General features: G+C 44.1%; 1 protein-coding gene across 1 annotated transcript in view; it reads left to right on the top strand.

Annotated features, from left to right (window-relative positions):
- Positions 1-21,790, top strand: part of ZBTB16 (zinc finger and BTB domain containing 16) — a 242,480-nt gene that overhangs the window by 78,191 nt on the left and 142,499 nt on the right. The window lies entirely within an intron of this gene.

The following is a 21,790-nucleotide window of genomic DNA, read 5'->3' as shown; positions in this document are numbered from 1 at the left end:
GAATGCGATTTTACTGCTTCTTGGCAGAATGTGGTTGGACTGGATGGCCCAGGAGGTCTCTTCCAACTCTAGGATTCTATGATTCTAGCCAAGTCCCACTCTCAACCAAAGGCAATATTAGAAATACAAACTCTGTGAGAAGTTCATCAAAAGTATGAGAGATTCAAAGACACACGCCAACAGGAATGACATGCATGTGTGTATCCATCCATGTGTCACATTGAGGTTAACAAATCCCTTCCTCCACTGACATTCTGATGATAAGAACTGGTTCATAACTCTATGGAGGCTCCTTCTTTTGAGGCTTTTAAGCAGAGCCCGGATGGCCATCTGTCTGGGGTGCTTTGAATGTGATTTTCCTGCTTCTTAGCAGAATGGGGTTGAACTGGATGGCCCATGAGGTCTCTTCCAATTCTAGGATTCTATGATTCTAATATTCTAATAAATAGGAAGGAAGGAAGGAAGGAAGGAAGGAAGGAAGGAAGGAAGGAAGAAAGGAAGGAGAACTTTGGAGGTGTTGCCATAAAAATCTGATCATTGGAATCTAAATTGGAGGCAAACTCAGGGGACAAATGTGTCTTACCAAGGACAAGGACAAATAGGTTCAAATGACATGGAAGGAGATTCCACCTGAACATTAGGAAGAACTTCCTGACCACATGAGCTGTTCAGCAGTGGAACTCTCTGCCTCAGATGTGGTGGAGGCTCCTTCTTTGGAGGCTTTTAAGCAGAGGCTGGTTGGCCATCTGTCTGTCGTGCTTTTAATGTGATTTTCTTGCTTCTTGGCAGAATGTAGTTGGACTGGAAGGCCCACCAGGTCTCTTCCAACTCTGTGATTCTATGATTCTAATACATGGATGGAAGGAAGGAAGGAAGGAAGGAAGGTGGGAAGGAGAACTTTGGAGGCATTGCCATAAAAATCTGATCATTGGAATCTAAATTGGAGGCAAACTCAGGGGACAAGGGTGTCTTACCAAGGACAAATAGGTTCAAATGACATGGAAGGAGATCCCACCTGAACATTAGAAATAACTTCCTGACCACAGGAGCTGTTCAGCAGTGGAACTCTCTGCCTCAGATGTGGTGGAGTCTCCTTCTTTGGAGGCTTTTAAGCAGAGGCTGGTTGGCCATCTGTCTGTGGTGCTTTGAATGCAATTTTCCTGCTTCTTGGCAGAATGTGGTTGGACTGGATGGCCCACCAGGTCTCTTTCAACTCTGTGATTCTATGATTCTATGATTCTAATACATAGGAAGGAAGGAAGGAAGGAAGGAAGGAAGGAAGGAAGGAAGGAAGGAAGGAAGGAAGGAGGACTTTGGAGGCGTTGCCATAAAAATCTGGTTGGACTGGAAGGCCCACCAGGTCTCTTCCAACTCTGTGATTCTATGATTCTAATACATAGGAAGGAAGGAAGGAAGGAAGGAAGGAAGGAAGGAAGGAAGGAGAACTTTGGAGGCATTGCCATAAAAATCTGGTTGGACTGGATGGCTCATCAGGTCTCTTCCAACTCTATGATTCTATGACTGTCACAGATTGGATAGAAGTCCATTTACAGGGAGGAGAAGAGTCCAGAATAGATCCTGATGTTGACGTTTGGATGAACCCTCAGAGTCACCGCATGTAACCCAGCCCTCAAGGCCACCTTCAGGTTGGAGCCCATCGGCATGTTATGAATAGCAGAGTGGTAGTTGAGAAGGGCTGACCTTTTCGCTGAATCTTGGCACATTGGCCCTGAGAGCGATGTCGCAATGCAACAAACTGTGTGTGACTGACTCATCACATCCTGGGTCAACACAACCAGTGGGAAAATAACCGTTCAAGGTTTGGAAAAATCTAGAAAACTTGGACAGGAAAGAGGAAGGAGCCAATGGCAGCACAGTGTCACTTTTCTACCTGTGGAATGTATACTACTGTTGTCTTATTTAATACCTCCTGGACTTACTCTTGAAATATCTCATGGTCATTTTGTGGCTGGAGGAGAAAGTGGGGAAATGGGACAAGGATCTGGCCATGTCATAGAATCCTAGAGTTGGAAGAGACCTCATGGGCCATCCAGTCCAACCCCTTTCTGCCAAGAAGCAGGAAAATCACATTCAATTGCATTCTTCTTCGTTGTTGTTGCTGTTGAGTGCCTTCAAGCCATTTCCAACTTACAACAACCCTAAGGAGAAGTCATCATAGGCTTTTCTTGGCCTCAGTAGACCATTTCTTAGAATCCTAGAGTTGGAAGAGACTTCGAGGGCCATCCAGTCTAACCCTCTGCAATGCAGGAAAACACAATTGAAGTACCCCCGATAGATGGCCATCTAACCATGTTCTAGAACACCAGAAGAGATGGCACATTATTCCTGGACCCGTTTTGACCCAATTTTGGGTTGTCTGGTTTTTAAGACACGGGGGGCATTAGGATGGAGAGCACACCACCACATTTGTGACTAGTTGTCAGTCAGGTGAAGAATAACTCTCAAATGGGTGTTGTTGTTTTTTCTAATAATTGGAGTGTGGGAGTTTTGGGGTCTATAGAAAAGTATAGGAGGGCTACTTTGGACTATGCCGTGGATGTAGCGTACCTGGATTTCAGTAAGGCCTTCGACAAGGTCCCCCATGACCTTCTGGCAAGGAAACTAGTCCAATGTGGGCTAGGCAAAACTACGGTGAGGTGGATCTGTAATTGGTTAAGTGGACGAACCCAGAGGGTGCTCACTAATGCTTCCTCTTCATCCTGGAAAGAAGTGACGAGCGGAGTGCCGCAGGGTTCCGTCCTGGGCCCGTTCCTGTTCAACATCTTTATTAATGACTTAGATGAAGGGTTAGAAGGCAGGATCATCAAGTTTGCAGACGACACCAAATTGGGAGGGATAGCCAATACTCCAGAGGACAAGGGGATTCAAAACGATCTTGACAGATTAGAGAGATGATGGGCCAAAGCTAACAAAATGAAGTTCAACAGTGACAAATGCAAGATACTCCACTTTGGCAGGATAAACTAAATGCAAAGATACAGAATGGGTGACGCCTGGCTCAAGAGCAGTACGTGTGAAAAAGATCTTGGAGTCCTCGTGGACAACAAGTTAAACATGAGCCAACAATGTGATGTGGCGGCAAAAAAAGCCAATGGGATTTTGGCCTGCATCAATAGGAGCATAGTATCTAGATCTAAGGAAGTAATGCTACCCATCTATTCTGCTTTGGGCACCACAATTCAAGAGAGATATTGACAAGCTGGAATGTGTCCAGAGGAGAGCGACTAAAATGATAAAGGGTCTGGAGAACAAGCCCTATGAGGAGCGGCTTAGGGAACTGGGCATGTTTAGCCTGAAGAAGAGAAGGCTGAGAGGAGATATGATAGCCATGTATAAATATGTGAGAGGAAGCCACAGAGAGGAGGAGGGAGCAAGCTTGTTTTCTGCTTCCCTGGAAACTAGGACGCGGAACAACGGCTTCAAACTACAAGAGAGGAGATTCCATCTGAACATGAGGAAGAATTTCCTGACTGTGAGAGCCGTTCAGCAGTGGAACTCTTTGCCCCGGAGTGTGGTGGAGGCTCCTTCTTTGGAAGCTTTTAAGCAGAGGCTGGATGGCCATCTGTCAGGGGTGATTTGAATGCAATATTCCTGCTTCTTGGCAGGGGGTTGGACTGGATGGCCCATGAAGTCTCTTCCAACTCTTTGATTCTATGATTCTACCTGTTGACCATGCTGTACCCACAACTAATACTGGGCATCCCAAATGCAAGTGGATAGGAGACATCCCAGTGAGACTTGTCATTGCTAGTGTTCGGTAAAGAGTTGTACAAAGTCTACTCTATGGAGAATCAGCCACCTCCAAATGCAATGTTGCTAGGAATTGGACTCATTTCACCTTCTTATACCCAATTCAGTGAGTAAATGCCACTTTCCTCAGCAGACCCAGGAAGATGCTCATAGGTCTTTGCAAAGGGAGTAGCTCAAGGGGGAAAAGGGTGAGATGTTCCTGCTCAACAGGAAGCCAGATTTCAAGGGGAGGATGGGGGGGGGTGTTCTTTGAAAAGGGGAGAGAAGGTTAAAGAGGGGAGGCTGGTGGGGAGGGAGGGAGGGAGAATTGCCGCCCGCCTTGCCTTCCGAACAGGCCACTGGAAAGAACAAATAATCAAAAGCCGGACTGGGCTGTGTAGGCCTCCCTGGCAAGCTGTGGGTAATTAAAACGGCCTGTAAAATCTCTGGCAGAAAGCACTTCAAAGCGGGAGCCCTTTCCAGCGCGGACCGGTCGCAGGACGATGCGGTGTAAAAATTATGAGTTCTCTCCACGGGGTGCTTTCTGTGAAAGAGAGGAGGGATTGGTGGCAAACGATTTCGGCACCGTTTGGGGAGAATTGGGGGTTTGTGTGCATACAATGGAGTGTGCAGAAGGCATTTGTCAAGGCAGTTTGAGTCCCTGGCGCAGAGGAAGGAGGGGGAGAAAGCCAGCCTCACTCGGGCACCCAGGCCCCTCTCAAGGGGGTCTTTGTTCCAAAGGAGCCAAAGGCCTGAGCAAGAAGTCACAGCTCCAGAAGGGAGGCCATGAATTTACCTTGTTGGATCAGGACCCCAAAGTCCACCTAATCTAACCCTAGGTCCACCTAATCTAGCCCAAGGTCAGCTGTGACCAGCAGTGTTGCAGAATTCGAAGAGACACGAATGGAGGGTGAAAGGGAGAAACGTACCAAGAGGAAAGCGCGTCAAGCCAACCCAACCGGGACCGCCTTCGACCTGGAAATTGGTGTCCTCACTTCAGGAGAACATGTGGATCAAGAATAGGGCTCCACAGCCACCTACGAACCCACAAGACTTGGACACACTAGACTTGGAGGACCATCACCCTCGGGCTGTGAGGGATCGCCTAAGGAAGTCCACCTAATACATTGTCCAGCCTAGAACTTGGATGGAATTATCTTCATGAGCTACAACTTCAGTTACAACCCCAACTACTACAACTACAATCCCAATGACAGTGGGAATCTGGGAGCTGGGTTACTTTCATCAAACTTTCATCAACTACATGTTGACTCAGGAAAGAACAAGACCAAGCCTGGAGGTGGTTGCTGAGTGCCTTCAGGTCATTTCTGACTTATGGTGACTCTTAGGGGAACTCATCATGAAGTGGCTTTTTGTGGCTGAGCAACAAGTTAAGCCAGCCCTGGTCTCCAGAGTTGTAATCCAACCTCAGATCTTCTGCTGCAACATGGGTCTTCAAAGATGTAGGACTGCTCTTCATGCAGGGCCCACTTCCTACAGCCCTCTGTAGACCTCTCCTCTATGAATCCCAAATGCGAAAATGCACTAATATCCTCAATCCAATAATCTCTTTATTTCAATGGTGACAATCATGTGAGTGTCGTGACTTCTACTCCCGTTGTCCAGTTTGCTTCTGCCCAAATTATCACTGTTTTCCTCCTCTGGGCCAAAGCTTTGTTTTGTCCAATGAGTTCCCATACAGAAGTCTTTCTCCCTCTTTCCTAACCTTCAAAAAAGGGGTAGAAATCTGGGATCGATACATCTTGGTAGTAGTTTGAGCCATACTTGTGTGTGTGTTTTAAGTCATTTGATGACCCAATGGATGTCACTCATGGACATCAAAAAGGGATCAATGAGTCATGACTAACTTATCTCAACTGGCCTTCACCTATCTGTACTAAACAAGACTAAGTCTTGATCTAAACCCTAAAAAGACCATTGAGCAAAAGAAACCCAGGCAGTTTGGCCACGGAGTTCTCCAGAAACCCAACATCATAATCTACCATCTTGGAGATTAAGATCTTCTGGGGAAGCCCTGTTCTCAGTTCCCACCAGGTGCAACTGGTGGGAACGAGAGGCAGGGCCTTCTCAGTGGTGGTTGTGGAACTCCCTCTCCCGCAATGATAGATCACCCCCCTCCCTTCTGACCTTCAGAAAGAGAGTGAGGATGTGCCTATGGAATCCAGCCTTCAGAGAAGAACCATAGTGCAATAAATGAACTGGAATTACAGTGTTCCCTCACTTATTGTGGGGATTCCGTTCTAGGACGCCCCTCCCTGCAATAAGTGAAAATCCGTGAAGTAGGAACGCAATATTAATTTTAATATTTATATATAACTAGCTGTCCCCTGCCACGTGTTGCTGTGGCCCACATGGAGGTTCTGTTTGGGAGGTTTGGCCCAATTCTATCGTTGATGGGGTTCAGAATGCTCTGTGATTATAGGTGAACTATAAATCCCAGTAACTACAACTCCCAAATGTCAAGATTCTATTTTCCCCAAACTCCACCATTGTTCACATTTGAGTATATTGAGTATTCGTGTAGAGTTTGGTCCAGATCCATCATTGTTTGAGTCCACAGTGATCTCTGGATGTAGGTGAACTACAACTCCAAAACCAAAAGGACACTGCCCACCAAACCCTTCCAGTATTTTCTGTTGGTCATGGGAGAACTGTGTGCCAAGTTTGGTTCACAGTTGGTGGGGTTCAGAGTGCTCTTTGATTGTAGGTGAACTATAAATCCCAGCAACTACAACTCCCAAATGATAAAATTGGTTTTTTGAGTGAAGGACATACATTGGGTTGTTAGGTGTCTTGTGTCCAAATTTGGTTTCAATTCCCCTAGTGGTTTTTGAGTTCTGTGAATACCACAGACAACAAATTTGGACACAAGACCCCTCTCAGGCCAACAAGGGACCATCAAGGGACTTAAAAAGCCAAAAAACCAAAAAAATACATTACAACGCTTACACAAAACCACATATATAAACACAAACACACACATATACACACATATATGCATATACACACACAAAACACATACACAGGAAGGAAGGAGAGAAGGAGGGAGAGAAGAAGGGAAAGAAGGAGGGGAGGAGAGAAAGAAGGAAAGAAAGGTAGAGAAGGAAGGAGAGAAAGAGGGAAGGAAAGGAGGAAGGAAAGAAAGATGGGTAGAGAAGGAGATAAAGTAGAGAAGGAAGGAAGGAAGGAAGGAAGGAAGGAAGGAGAGAAAGAGGGAAGGAAAGAAAGATGGGTAGAGAAGGAGATAAAGTAGAGAAGGAAGGAAGGAGAGAAAGAGGGAAGGAAAGGAGGAAGGAAAGAAAGATGGGTAGAGAAGGAGATAAAGTAGAGAAGGAAGGAAGGAAGGAAGGAGAGAAAGAGGGAAGGAAAGAAAGATGGGTAGAGAAGGAGATAAAGTAGAGAAGGAAGGAAGGAGAGAAAGAGGGAAGGAAAGGAGGAAGGAAAGAAAGATGGGTAGAGAAGGAGATAAAGTAGAGAAGGAAGGAAGGAAGGAAGGAAGGAAGGAGAGAAAGAGGGAAGGAAAGAAAGATGGGTAGAGAAGGAGATAAAGTAGAGAAGGAAGGAAGGAGAGAAAGAGGGAAGGAAAGGAGGAAGGAAAGAAAGATGGGTAGAGAAGGAGATAAAGTAGAGAAGGAAGGAAGGAAGGAGAGAAAGAGGGAAGGAAAGAAAGATGGGTAGAGAAGGAGATAAAGTAGAGAAGGAAGGAAGGAGAGAAAGAGGGAAGGAAAGGAGGAAGGAAAGAAAGATGGGTAGAGAAGGAGATAAAGTAGAAAAGGAAGGAAGGAGAGAAAGAGGGAAGGAAAGGAGGAAGGAAAGAAAGATGGGTAGAGAAGGAGATAAAGTAGAGAAGGAAGGAAGGAGAGAAAGAGGGGGAGAAAGAGGGAAAGGAGAGGAGAAGGAAATAAAGTGAAAGAGGGAAGGAAGGAGAGGAGGAATGAAAGTGAGAAAGAGGGAGGGAAGGAAGGAAAGAGACAAGAAAGAATGGAACCAAAGAGCAAATGAAGCGAGAAAAGAAACAGGTAGAGAAGGAAGAAAGAAGAAGGGAAAGAAAAAGAGGGAAGGAAGAAAGAGGGAGGGAAGGTTGACCACAGCAATGCGTGGTGGGTCCAGCTAGTACTAGTAGTAAATCTATATATATAAAAATGCTTTGTGCATTAAAACGAAATCACACCAAATTTGGCAACAAAACGTCTCACAACACAAGAAGTGACCATCACTCAAAAAATTATGATTTTGTCATTTGGGAGTTGTAGTTGCTGGGATTTATAGTTCACTTATAATCAAAGAGCATTCTGAACTCCACCAACAATGGAATTGAACCAAACGTGGCACACAGGACTCCCCTGACCAACAGAAAACTCTGGAAGGGTTTGGTGGGCATTGACCTTGAGTTTGGGAGTCGTAGTTCACCTACATTCAGAGAGCACTGTGGACTCAAACAATGATGGATCTGGACCAAACTTGGCAAGAATACTCAGTATGCCCAAATATGAGCACTGAAGGAGTTTGGGGGAAATAGACCTTGACATTTGCGAGTTGTAGTTACTGGGATTTATAGTTCACCTACAATCAGAGCATTCTGAACCCTACCAACGACAGAATTGGGGCAAACTTCCCATACAGAACCCCCATGACCATCAGAAAATACTTAAGGCCATCCAGTCCAACTCACTTCACCAGGGCAAGAAAACGTAATCAAAGCCCTCCTGACAAAGAGCCATCCAGCCATGGATATATATAGATAGATCAATATGATTCATGCACATGGAGATATAGTATCATAGATTTGTAAGGGACCCTTAAAGAAGGACAATCATATGTTGCATGTTCCAGAGTAGGCAAACCAGACAATCACATCAACACTGACAAAGAAACAGCAAGAAATACTGTTTACCCACAAGCAGAAAGACATTGCCTATATTAGAAACCAACACTTTCTCATTACTTTATTTTCCATCTCTCGAGACTGGGCCACAGCAACGCGTGGCAGGGGACCGCGAGTAAATAATAAATAAATACTGGAACTGATGTTCTCCTTCCAGGTTTATGGACCGGGTCTCCGTGTGCTTCTCCTCCTTCCTTTGTCCTCTTCCAATCCCCTCTTTTGCCCTTCAAAATAGGGTCACCACACCACCCCAGCCATATGTAGGAACCTGGTGAAAGTTTTATCCCACTGTAAATTAAACTGAACGTCTTTGCAGCCCCCCAAGCTCTAAATCTCCTGCTTAAAACCCACCCATAAAACTTCTTTTTATAGTATATTTATTTAATGAGCCCCCCTTTTCACCCCTCCCTCCGTTCCCGGTTTAATGAGGAAGAAAAGGGTTTTCTGCAGAGAATATGGTTGGGAGGATTGAGAGAAGAGAGTACGCCGCTTAAGGCAAACGTTTTGCACACAAATAGGACTGAACGTCTAGATAGTTTTTATTTAGGACATTTGCAGTATTATTTTTTTCTTTTCCAAGGAAGCACGTGCATAATTCCGCTCGCAGCTCCTCAAATAGACTGAATACAATGGTTAGGAAATTTGACAGAAAACTATTCCCGGTCATTTATTGCCTTAATACGCACCTTTGTCCAACAGGCAGTTTTGACAAGAGCAATAAATTCCAAATTTATGTCAACAGAGCATATGTTGAACACCTCATTTCTGAGCTAAAACGGCATGCCGCCCCATAAATCACCGTTCTGTTTGAAATGAAAGTAGATTACAGGCCTGGGTTATTGAGCAGTTAGAGCTACAGTCATATAAATCAGAACTTTTAACTTTGGGCGATCCGTGGCGCAATTAACTAAAGGGTGCTTTGTCATTTCGAGGCTCGAGGAAAGAAGGAGAGAGGGAGAGAAAGAAAAAGAAAGAAAGAACGAAAGAGGGGGAAAGCAGTTTTGGGAAAGCGTGGATTTGGAGCTCGGCTGTTTTGCTAAATTCGTATTAAACCAGCTAATTTTACGGCAGACCAACTACTGCAGTGGTTCTCAACCCTCCTAATGCCGCGACCCCTTCATACAGCCCCTCATGTTGTGGTGACCCCCAACCATAACATTATTTTTGTTGCTACTTCACAACTGTAATTTTGCTGCTGTCATGAATCGTCACATAAGTATCTGATATGCAGGATGTATTTTCATTCACTGGACCAAATTCGACACAAATGCCTGATACGCCCAAATTTGAATTCTAGTGGGATTGAAGGGGAGATTGATGCTGTCATTTGGGAATTGTAGTTGCTGAGATTCATAGTTCACATACAATCAAAGGACATTCCGAACTCCACCAACGACTGAATTGAACCAGTCTTGGCACACAGAACTATGACCAACAGTAAATACTGGAAGGGTTTGATAGGCATTGACCTTGAGTTTTGGAGTTGCAGTTCACCTTTATCTAGAGAGCACCGTGGACTCAAAACAGTGACGGATCTGGACCAAACTTGGCACAAATACTCCATATGCCCAAATGTGATCACTGGTAGAGTTTGGGGAAAATAGATCTTGACCTTTGGTATTTGTAATTACTGGAATTTGTAGTTCAGGTACAATTAAAGAGTTTTCTGAACTCCACCAATGATAGAATTGGGCCAAACTTGACACACGGAGCCCCCTTGACCAACAGAAAACACTGTGTTTTCTGGTGGTCTTTGGCGACCCCTCTGATATCCCCTCGTGACCTCACCAGGGGTCCCGACCCCCAGGTTGAGAAACGCTGAACTACTGCTTTCCAACAATTGCCATTGCAGATGGAAGATGGGCGGTAGAAGGGAGAAGTGGGTTGCGATTGTGAACCTTGCAGTTGATATCAGGACAATCGAGATATGCAAGAAATCTCTAGGATTGCCTGGGAAGAAAGAAGAAGGAGAAAGGAAGGGCAGAAGGAGGAGGGAAGAGAAGGAGGAGGAGGAGGAGGCATCCATGAGGTTTATTTATTTATTTACATTATTTCTATCCCGTCCATTTCAGTCCAAAGGCGACTCAGGGCGGTATACACAGTCGGCACAATCTGATGCCGAAATAAAATACATACATTGATAAAGCAAAAACATCAAGTGCAATTAAACATAAATGATAGTGTATCTATGTATTGTCGAAGGCTTTCATGGCTGGAATCACTAGGTTCTTGTGGGTCTTTTCGGGCTATATGGCCATGTTCTAGAGGCATTCTCTCCTGACGTTTCGCCTGCATCTGTGGCAAGCATCCTCAGAGGTTGTGAGGTCTGTTGGAAATAGGACAATGGGTTTATATATCTGTGGAATGGCTGGGGTGGGGCAAAGAGCTCTTCTCTGCTGGAGCTAGGTGTGAATGTTTCAACTGCCCACCTTCATTAGCATTTGAAGGCCTGCCTGAGCCTGGGAAAATCTTATGTTGAGAGGTGTTAAGATGTGCCTGGTTGTTTCCTCTCTGCTGTTTTGCTGTTGTAATTTTAGAGTTTTTTTAATACTGGTAGCCAGATTTTGTTCATTTTCATGGTCTGTTGAAATTGTCACAGCATATTATTTGAGAACACAGAAATGCTGGACCATGTCAGGCTACACAGAGAAGCCATTGAAATCCACAAGCATGTGGACAATTCGATGCCTACATTACTGTGTAGGCATCGAATTGTGCCTTTTGTAAGCCGCCCTGAGTCCCCCCTTGGGGGTTGAGAAGGGCGGGGTAGAAGTGCCCGAAATAAATAAATAAACAATTTAAAAAGGGACTATGTCCTCTCGCTCAAATCCTCATCCGTTCCATTGTCTTGGCCGTTCCTAGGTCAATTTCCAACTCTAGTTTGTCTGTTTACTCCGGGGTTCCGAATGCTTGCTCGAAGAGTCAAGTTTTTACTCTCTTCCGGAAAGTCAGAAGGGAGGGGGCTGATCTAATATCCCTATGAGGGAGTTCCACAGCCGGGGGGCCATCACAGAGAAGGCTCTGTCTCTCGTCCCCGCCAGACGTGCCTGCGAAGCAGGCGGGATCGAGAGCAGGGCCTCCCCAGACGATCTTAAGTTCCTGGGGCAGTTCGTAGGAAGAGATGTGTTCAGATAGGTAGACTGAGCCAGAACCGTTTAGGGCTTTATAGGCTAAAGCCAGCACTTTGAATTGAGCCCAGTAGCAGACTGGCATCCAGTGGAGCTGATTCAACAGAGGAGTTGTATGCTCCCTGGGTGTCACTCCTGTTAGCAACCTGGCTGCCACACGCCGGACCATTTGAAGCTTCCAAGCCGTCTTCAAAGGTAACCCCACATAGAGCGCATTGCAGTAATCTATACGGGATGTAACCAGAGCGTGGACCACCGTAGCCAAGTCAGACTTCCCAAGGTGCTTATTTTATTCTTGCATGGAGGGACAGATGCTTTCAAAGTTTTGCTCCTCCATTTAGGGAGAGCATATGCAGTTCTGCACGTTTTCTGAATTTTGTCATATTTTGGAGATTTTACGTGAAAAATTCATTTGGGCCCCAAAAGGGTTTGTGCACAAAATTTATTTATTTCAAACATTTGTACCCCGCCTTCTCAACTCAGGGTGTCTTACAGCCGACAACAGTTTGATGCCCCCACATACAAAACATACTAAAACACAACAATTACATAATAAGTAAAAACATTAGATTAAATTAAATCACAAGTCCATTTAAAATAGCATCATTAACTGTTGGCCATATCTAAATCTGAATTCTGCGACCAATGACTCAGTCCAAAGCCTGCCCATAGTCCATTCTCCATAACATTGTCGTCATTGTCAGCCTGCTATCTGAATGCTCGGTCCCACAACCATGTTTTCAACTTCTTCCTGAAGGAAAGGAGGGATGCAGATGATCAATTTTCACTGGGGAGTGAGTTCCACAGGTGGGGGGCCATCACCAAGAAGGCCCTGTCACTCTTTCCCACCAAGCACGTTTGCGACAGAGGTGGGATTGAGAGCAGGGCCTCCTCAGAAGATCTTAAGCTCCGAGGCGGGATGTAGAGGGTGTTGGGGTTTTGTTTTTTGTATGTGAAGGTAGATTTCTACAGCAAAACTTTCCCCCTAAGAAGTCATGGACTTATTTTCTGGGTGAATAATTGTCGCCTGGCATTTTCACAATTAGGAACTAGTTTGGTTCAGTCATTCAGGCAATACAAGTCCAGAGAACAAGGTTCAAATCCCCTCTGGGTCATGAAAACCCACTGGGTGATCTTAGCCAAGTCACATACTCTTCGTTTCAGAAAACCCTCTGATAAGTTTGCCTTGGGATGGCCATGAGTCAGAAATGACTCAAAGGCACACAACAGCAACAGAACCCATGCAATTGTCCACTCCAGTTTGAATAAGATACATCTTGACCCGTGGTGTCCAACCCATGTGTTTGGGGCTCCAACTCCTAGATGCCTTGGTGAGTTGTCTAATGGTTAGGAATTCTGGGAACTGAAGTCCAACAATATACCCAAAATGCCAAAAGTTGGAATCTACTGATCTAGACCATTCTTTCCATTGAGATTCTTGCAAACCATGTGCTATAGACTTGCAAATCTCAGCCCACTTGGAAATGGCTTCTGTTGAGATGCGGAACATACAATTTTGGCATCCAATGGAGAAGGCATCTAATGAATATTGCCAGGAGATTTATTATTATTTATTTACTTACTTTATTTATATACCGCCTTTCTCAGCCCTCAGGCGACTCAAAGCGATGAACAACATCGATACAAAACATCACGAGACAAGTATAGGGCAATTAAAAACAATTCTAACATAAATCATTAAACATCCATATATCAATCATTAGAGCCTCAACAGTAAAATCAGAATCCAGTCTCGTCATCCATTATTCCGTATTCCTATGTTCAATTACACTGTTTAATCAAATGCTTGTTCGAACAGCCAGGTCTTCACTTTCCTCCGAAACTCCAGCAGGGAGGGGGCCGATCTGATATCTGCAGGCAGGGCGTTCCACAGCCGAGGGGCCACCACTGGGAAGGCCCTGTCTCTCATCTCTGCCAAGCGCGCCTGTGATTCAGGCGGGACAGAGAGCAGGGCCTCCCCATCTTAGTGCCCTAGTTGATTCATAGGAGGAGATGCGGAGAGGTAAGTAGGGCCAGAAGCGTTGAGGGCTTTATAGGCTAATGGCAGCACTTTAAATTGTGCCCAGTAGCAAACTGGCAGCCAGTGGAGCTGGCACAACAGAGGAGTAGTATGCTCCCAGAGTGCCGCTCCTGTTAGCAACCTGGCTGCCGAACGCTGGACCATTTGAAGCTTTTGAGCAGTCTTCAAAGGCAACCCCATGTAGAGAGCATTGCAGTAGTCTATACGGGATGTAACCAGAGCATGGAGTACCGTGGCCAAGTCAGACTTCCGAAGGCGCACAAGTTTGAACTGTGCGAATGCTCCCCTGGTCACCGCCGAAACCTGGCGTTCCAGGCTCAACGACGAGTCCAAGATCACACCCAAGCTCATGGTTCTGTTGGTCCAACGCTTCAATGGCCAGCCAGAAGGAGATCTTACCTTCCCCACCCCTTTGCCACCAATTCCTTAATAAAGTTTCCTGCCAGATCTTTGACACTCCAGCTGTCATTGCTACCAGACTTCCATCTCCTGGAAAAAGTTCTTGGCCACCATTGGCTCTGTGCACCGTTTGAACACTGAACTATTGGCTGCAACCATAATAGGATCAAAGCCATAATAGAGGAGCAAGGAGGAAGATTTGGAAGCCAAAGGGAAATGTTGCTTAAAGAGATCAAGAATACACACAAGGATCCATGGAGAAGATGCAGAAAGTCCATCAGTGTTTTAACAGAGCGTTTGTTATTGCGCTGCCAGAGTGCGATCTGGAAGGTTACCAGCCACAGGAATGGGAGCACTATAAAAAGATTCAGACGCTAAGTATTTCCTTCCCTATAAAATATTCATTGCAGTACACGAAAAGCAAAGGAGCTGGCATCTCGAGCCCTTTTTCGAACTCAGTGCTGCAGCAATAACAGCGTTTTATAGGGACCTTCTGATTTTATTTATATCGGGCTATAAATATGCTGTTCTATCGGAGATGCTCCATAGCTCTGCAGGGGGTGGGGGATGTGTACCCAAGTGGGGAAATGAGCAGGAATTATGCGCGCTGGCTTCGAATTTGGATTGGGAGATGAATAAATCAGGACAATCATTTGCAAAATGAAAGATTAAATCCCTGGTCCTTTTCGTTTTTATTGCTATCCTTTTGTGATATAAGACGCAAACAACCGGTTCTTTGCTTAAGCTTAGTTCTGTCCTGATAAAAGTTAAATGGAGAGACCGGTTAGACTTCTGGACTGTGTGGACATTTAAGAACATCTCTTTCACACCTGGGCTCCAGAAAGAAGTCCAGGTTGTTAGAAATGGTGGGAGTTGGAGTCCAAAACACCTGGAGAGAAAGCCCAAGTCTGCCCATGCCTTTGTCCTCTTGGCACTGGACACTTCAGTCAACCAAGGGATCGTCTGCATACCCATGTTGTGGGAGTTGAAGTCCAAAACACCTGGAGAGAAAGCCCAAGTTTACCCATGCCTTTGTCCTCTTGGAACTGGACACTTTAGTCAACCAAGGAATCATCTGCATACCCATGTTGTGGGGGCTGAAGTCCAAAACACCTGGAGTGAAGACCCAAGTTGGCCCATGCCTTTGTCCTCTTGGAACTAGACACTTCAGTCAACCAAGGGATCATCTGCATACCCATGTTGTGGGAGTTGAAATCCAAAACACCTGGAGAGAAAGCCCAAGTTTATCCATGCCTTTGTCCTCTTGGAACTGGACACTTTAGTCAACCAAGGAATCATCTGCATACCCATGTTGTGGGAGTTGAAGTCCCAAACACCTGGAGGGAAGGCCCAAGTTGGCCCATGCCTTAGTCCTCTTGGAACTGGACACTTCAGTCAATCAAGGGATCATCTGCATACCCATGTTGTGGGAGTTGAAGTTCAAAACACCTGGAGGGAAGGCCCAAGTTGGCCCATGCCTTTGTCCTCTTGGAACTGGACACTTCAGTCAACCAAGGGATCATCTGCATACCCATGTTGTGGGGGCTGAAGTCCAAAACACCTTACAGGCCCAAGTTTGCCCATGCCTGAGCTAGAAGAGGGTGTTGAACTCATTTTCATAAAGGGACCACAATCTGATGTTGTTTGGTCCTATCTGTCCTAGTTCTCATCCGTGAAACATTGCAAGCTATTCTTTTGTGTCTTTAATTTCCTGGTGGGCATGCTCTCTCCTTTTTGTAACAATTCGTGAGGCATTCGGAATTATGTGGTTGATATACCGAATATGAAAGTACAGTCCATCTTTCCGCGGCCTGCATTTGGGAGGAATATAATGGCGGATCGATCGCAATGTTCTTCCAATGTCCTCCCCTCCCTTTTTCTCAAAAGCACAACTTTCGTGAAAAACGCCCGGCTTGTCTATTGATCTTTCTCTTTCAGATCTTAACACGGCGAGCGGCTATAATACCTTGCTTACATCTGCGAGGGTTTCTCCCCCCCTCTTTCTGCCCTTCTCCCTCCACCTCCCCGAACATTGCCTTAATCCAGTGAGCATAAATAGAACATTTCAATCATATTTTGCTACCAGGAGCTTGGGAGATAAAGTGCTTTAAGACCTTGCTGAAAGAGACGGTCGGCGATTGGTAGCCGATAAGATCATCCCATAAGCAGGTGCCAAATGGAAAACTTTTGTTCCCGCTGAAATTTGTTGATAGAGATATTTCAAATAAATTACTTGCTCAAAGCCTCTGCGTTGTTATTTCTTCTTGAAAGGAAAGGAGAGAGAAAAAAACAATGGCTTGGTTATGTAACGGAGGGAAATGTTGAGGCTGTTGCAATTTGATGTAGATGTAGATCGGTAGGTGAGCTGTTGGGTACGCGGAGATTAATGTCTTCCTTTGCCAAATCTGACACCTATTTGAGTGCTTGCTTATGAGGTGGGATGGAGATGGGAAGAAAGTGACATTGGAGGGCCAATCATCTTTTTCAGAAACTGAGGTTGGCTTTATTGCCCCCTTTTCTCCCATGGGGTTTTTGCTATTGTTTGCCACCAAGTCAACATTGCCTTATGGCAACCGTATGAATGAGAAGCCTTCAAGACCTCTATTATTGCAACAAAAGTCTATACATGATATCTCTGATGATGTTGTTGCTATTATTTGCCATCAAGTTGACTTCAACTTATGACAGCCGTATGAATGAAAGACTTCCACAATCCCTCATCTTCCAAAAATTGTGTAGACTATATCTCCAATTGTGTTGTTGCTGTTGTTTTCCATCATGTTGACTTCAATTTATGGAAACCCTATGTATGAGACACCTCTCAAGATCCCTAGTCTTCAAAAAGGTCTATATACTATATTGCTGATGGTGTCATTGTTGTTGTTTGCTGTTAAGTTAGGCGTATGGTGATGCTATGAATGAGAGACCTCCAAGTTCTCCAGCCTTTCAAAAAATTGTGTAGGCCAGTGGTTCTCATCCTGTGGGTCTTCAGAAGTTTTGGCCTTCAACTCCCAGAAATCCTAACAGCTGGTAAAGTGGCTGGGATTTCTGGGAGTTGTAGGCCAAAACATCTGGGGACCCACAGGTTGAGAACCACTCGTGTAGGCTATATCTCTGATAGCATTGTTATTATTATTTGCCATCAATTTGACTTCAACTTGTGATGATCCTATGAATAGGAGACCTCCAAGATCTCTAGCTTTGCCAAAAAAAGTTACACACTATGTCTCTAATGTTGTTGCTATTATTTGCCATCATGTCAACATTGACTTATAGTGACTGAATGAGAGGGAAATGTTGAAATCTCTATTCTTGCAACAAAAACATCTATACAGAATATCTCTGATTATGTTGTTGCTATTATTTGACATTAAGCTGACTTCAACTTATGGCAGCTATATGAATGAGAGACTTCCACGATTCATAGTCTTCCAAAAATTGTGTAGACTGTATCTTAAGGGTGTGGTTGCAGTTGTTTTCCATCATGTTGACTTCAATTTATGGCAACCCTATGAATGAGACACCTCCAAGATCTGTAGTTTTCAGAAAGGTGTGTAGGCTGTATCTCTGATAGCATTGTTACCATTATTTGCCATCAATTTGACTTCAACTTATGATGACCCTATGAATGAGAGACCTCCAAGTTCGCTAGTTTTGTTAAGAAAGTATACACTATGTCTCTAATGGTGTTGTTGCTGTTGTTTTCCATCATGTTGACTTCAATTTATGGAAGCCCTATGAATGAGACCCCTCTGAGATCCCTAGTCTTCAGAAAGGTCTATACACTATATCTCTGATGTTGCCATTGCTGTTGTTTGTCATCAAGTTGACTTAGACATATGGCGACGTTATGAATGGGAGACCTCCAAGATCTCTAGCCTTGCCAAAAAAGGTATACACTATATCTCTAATGGTGCTGTTGTCCTTGTTTGCTCTCATGTTGACTTCAATTTATGGCAATCCTATGAATGAGAGGCCTCCAAGTTTCCTAGTCTTGCAAACTCAGTGGATCTATGGACTTATTGACTGTAAGAAATTATAGTATTTTCCAATGAGCCACATCATGATGTGTCCAAAGTACAACAGCCTCAATACAGGACACGACACTTGCTTGTTTTGCTGAAGTAAATGCATGTGTGTGTGTGTGAGAGAGAGAGAGCCTTATTTTCTAGTCCTAGTCCAATATTAAGATCACATTATTTCAGCCTACCCTTATGTGCATCTGCACTGTAGAATCAATGTCGTTTGAGATCACTTGATCTGCCATAGCTGAATGCAGTGGAGTCCTGGGAGTTGTGGTTTGGCGAGGCACTCTGTAGTTTCACAATCACTCTTCAGCAGTTGTGAAACTACAGATCCCATGATGCCCTAGTACTGGACTGTGGTAGTTAAAGTGGTGCCATTCTACCATGTAGATGTGCCCATTGGGAAATGTAGGGTGGGTGGAAGGAAGGTGTGGGCAGTTGAAGAGCAGCAAATGTGGAAGGATGAGAACGAAGTGACGTGAGGATGATGGGATGTCAGGGCTTCATGGCTGGATCTCCTTGTCAGAGATGGGAAAGACGGTGCCTGGAAGGTGGTTGCAATTTCCCCTGCTCCTTTCTCTCCCAGGGAGTTCTTCTTCTCCGACTGCTTTTTCTCCATTAGCCAAATGCGCTGGTCTCAAATTATACATTCGCGCCGCACACGCTCTTCTGTCTACATAATTACAAGACACTTCAGGATTTCAACCTGTTTGACTTTCCACTCCTGGCGCTCTGTTTGTTTTGCTCGGAGCTGGAAGGTATTAAGGGAAAGTTACAAAGACGCACCATATCTTTTTTCGCCTCCCTCTTTGGGGTAGAGCTTTGCAATCTGATGGGAATGGAAACGGTGATTGCTCTGGCTTTTCCTGGAAGGATGCTTTAATATATCTGTAAGTAGGGAGGGAGATGGAGGGTCCATCTGACGCCGGACGATGGGGTGTCCGCACTGGCATCAATATGGTGGCCCGTACAGGGAGCCGGGGGCCACCAGGTTGCATCCGGTGTCACATCTAGAGCAAGCATGGGCCAACTTGGTTCTTTCCTCCAGATGTTTTGGACTTCAACTCCCACCATTCCTAACAGCCTCAGGAAAGGGCCTGAGGCTGTTAGGAATGGTGGGAGTTGAAGTCCAAAGCACCTTAATGGAAGGTTCAAGTTGGCCGATGCTTTTGTCCTCTTGGAACTGGACACTTCAGTCAACCAAGGGATCATCTGCATACCCACGTTGTGGGGTCTGAAGTTCAAAACACCTGAAGGGAAGGCCCAAGTTGGCCCATGCCTTTGTCCTCTTGGAACTGGACACTACAGTCAATCAAGGGATCATCTGCATACCCACTCTGTGGGAGCTGAAGTCCAAAACACCTGGAGGAAAGGCCCAACTTGGCCCATGCCTGATCTACAATGTGCAGTTTGACACCTGATGAAACTACAACTCTGGGATTCCATAGCATTGAACCATGGCAGTTCAAGTGGCATCAAACTGTATTAGTTTGACAATGTAGATTCACCTTAGTTGTGACACAGTAGATGATTTGATCATCTTAATGTAGAATATATTTTGCAATTTGATACCCCTTTAATTGAAGGACGCCTAAGATGCCTGATGTAGTCGTTAGGATGTTAGGGAGCTCTAGTGTGTTCCTTTGAACTACAGTTTCCCAGAGAAGAGGGGTTTAGGTTTTAATCCCACAAACTTTGATAAATCTGACAAATGTCCAAGAATACCTCCAATTAATGACTCAATTTCACCCTCTCTTGCATCATTTACCAATGCATTCCGATGGCTCTTTTAGTAACCAAGGCTTGCTGAACTATGGCCAGAAGAAAGTAGAAATTAATTGAAGGACTTTAGAGGATTTCGTTGTATTTGAGCCAAAAAGCACTTAATGGTTTCTGACATTTTGCAGTGGTCTCATAAAATGATAGCAAAGACAACTAACCATAATGCAAATGGTGAGATTTACATAGACACGTATACGGTGCGTTTTTATAGTCCTGAATATTTACTAGCAAAAGTGCTTCAAAAGACAAATGTAAAATGTTCATAATGAGCAATTGGGGTGGAAAGAATTCCCATGTTTTTTTCTTCTCTGAGATACTTTGTTCAGAAAATGTTGAATAACTATGAAATTTTTCATAGTGATGAAAAAAATTCGTAGTGATTAAAAAAGGTTTTGAAATTTTTCATAGTGATGAAAAAAATTTCATAGTGATTAAAAAGGTTTTGAAATTTTTCATAGTAATGAATTTTTTTTCATAGGGATTAAAAAGGTTTTGAAATTTTTCATAGTGAGGAAAACAGTTTTTGAAATTTTTAATAGTGATAAAAAATCATAGTGATTAAAAGGGTTTTGAAATTTTTAATAGTGATGAAAAAAAATCATAGTGATTAAAAAAGGTTTTGAAATTTTTCATAGTGATGAATTTTTTTCATAATGATTAAAAAGGTTTTGAAATTTTTCATAGTGATTAAACAGGTTTTGAAATTTTTCATAGTGATTAAAAAGGTTTTGAATTTTTCCATAGTGATGAACATTTTTTCATAGTGATTAAAAAAGGTTTTGAAATTTTTCATAGTGATGAATAAAGTTTTTGAAATTTTTCATAGTGATGAAAATTTTTTCATAGTGTTGCTTTTTTGTCCTTTTCTGGTGTAGAAGCAGCATGATGTTGTAGGACAACATGTTGTAGGACAACATTTCTCCTCAGGAAAGAGTGCATTTGGACAAAATAGGCACTCTGCGCAATTTTGGGGGGTTTTTTTGGTGAATGAATATTTCGCACAAAAAGTCTCAAAATGTAAAAAATTCGCAGAAATGATTGAAAACTTCCAGAATGTCACCTAGGAAAGACAGAATAAAAGGGTTGATTATTAAATGTGAAAAATAACATTTCTAAACTCTCGTTCACTTGAAGGAGAGGAACTCTTCCTGACAGAGCTTGGAAAAGTTACTTTCCCAGAAACCCAACTTGTTGAGCCAACGTCCATTGTTGTAGGTCTTGTGATCATCCGAACCCTCTGAGGTTTAGCCAGGGCGATAATGTGGCTGCTGTTTCATGTCACTCTGGCCTTGAAAGGAATTAGGGGTGATAGGGTTGGGTATATTTCTCTCTGCCCATCTTGGAGTATGGCTCGAAGTCTGCTAAATATCATGTGAGCCTGACAAATGGCTCTGGACCTCCCCAATTCACTCTCTGGGAATGAGCTGCCTTATGAAAGAGACAGCTGTCTCCTCCCAACCCAACAGACCCCAGACTTTCATCACTTGGCTTGAGAAGTGTCTGGATTCACAGCCCCGGGTTAGTGGCAGAGAGGGAAGGAGGGAAATAAATCTCTCAAGGTGTTGATTCAGGGTCTCTTTCTCTCTTCAGTTTCCTCCCATTTTCTGACAATCGTTTGGTTTGTACCACTGCCCATCCTGAGCTCGTATATCTATATCTATAGAGAGAGAGATAGACACACACAGAGATAGGTATATACCGTAAAGAGTTGGTGGAGAATTTCTTTTCCTTTCACTTGTCATGACTTCCTTTGTTTTGG

Source organism: Anolis sagrei, chromosome 7, assembly GCF_037176765.1.
Source record: "Anolis sagrei isolate rAnoSag1 chromosome 7, rAnoSag1.mat, whole genome shotgun sequence".
NCBI classification, from domain to species: domain Eukaryota; kingdom Metazoa; phylum Chordata; class Lepidosauria; order Squamata; family Dactyloidae; genus Anolis; species Anolis sagrei.
Note: the sequence above shows the minus strand (reverse complement) of the source record. Positions and strands in the feature narration are given on the sequence as shown.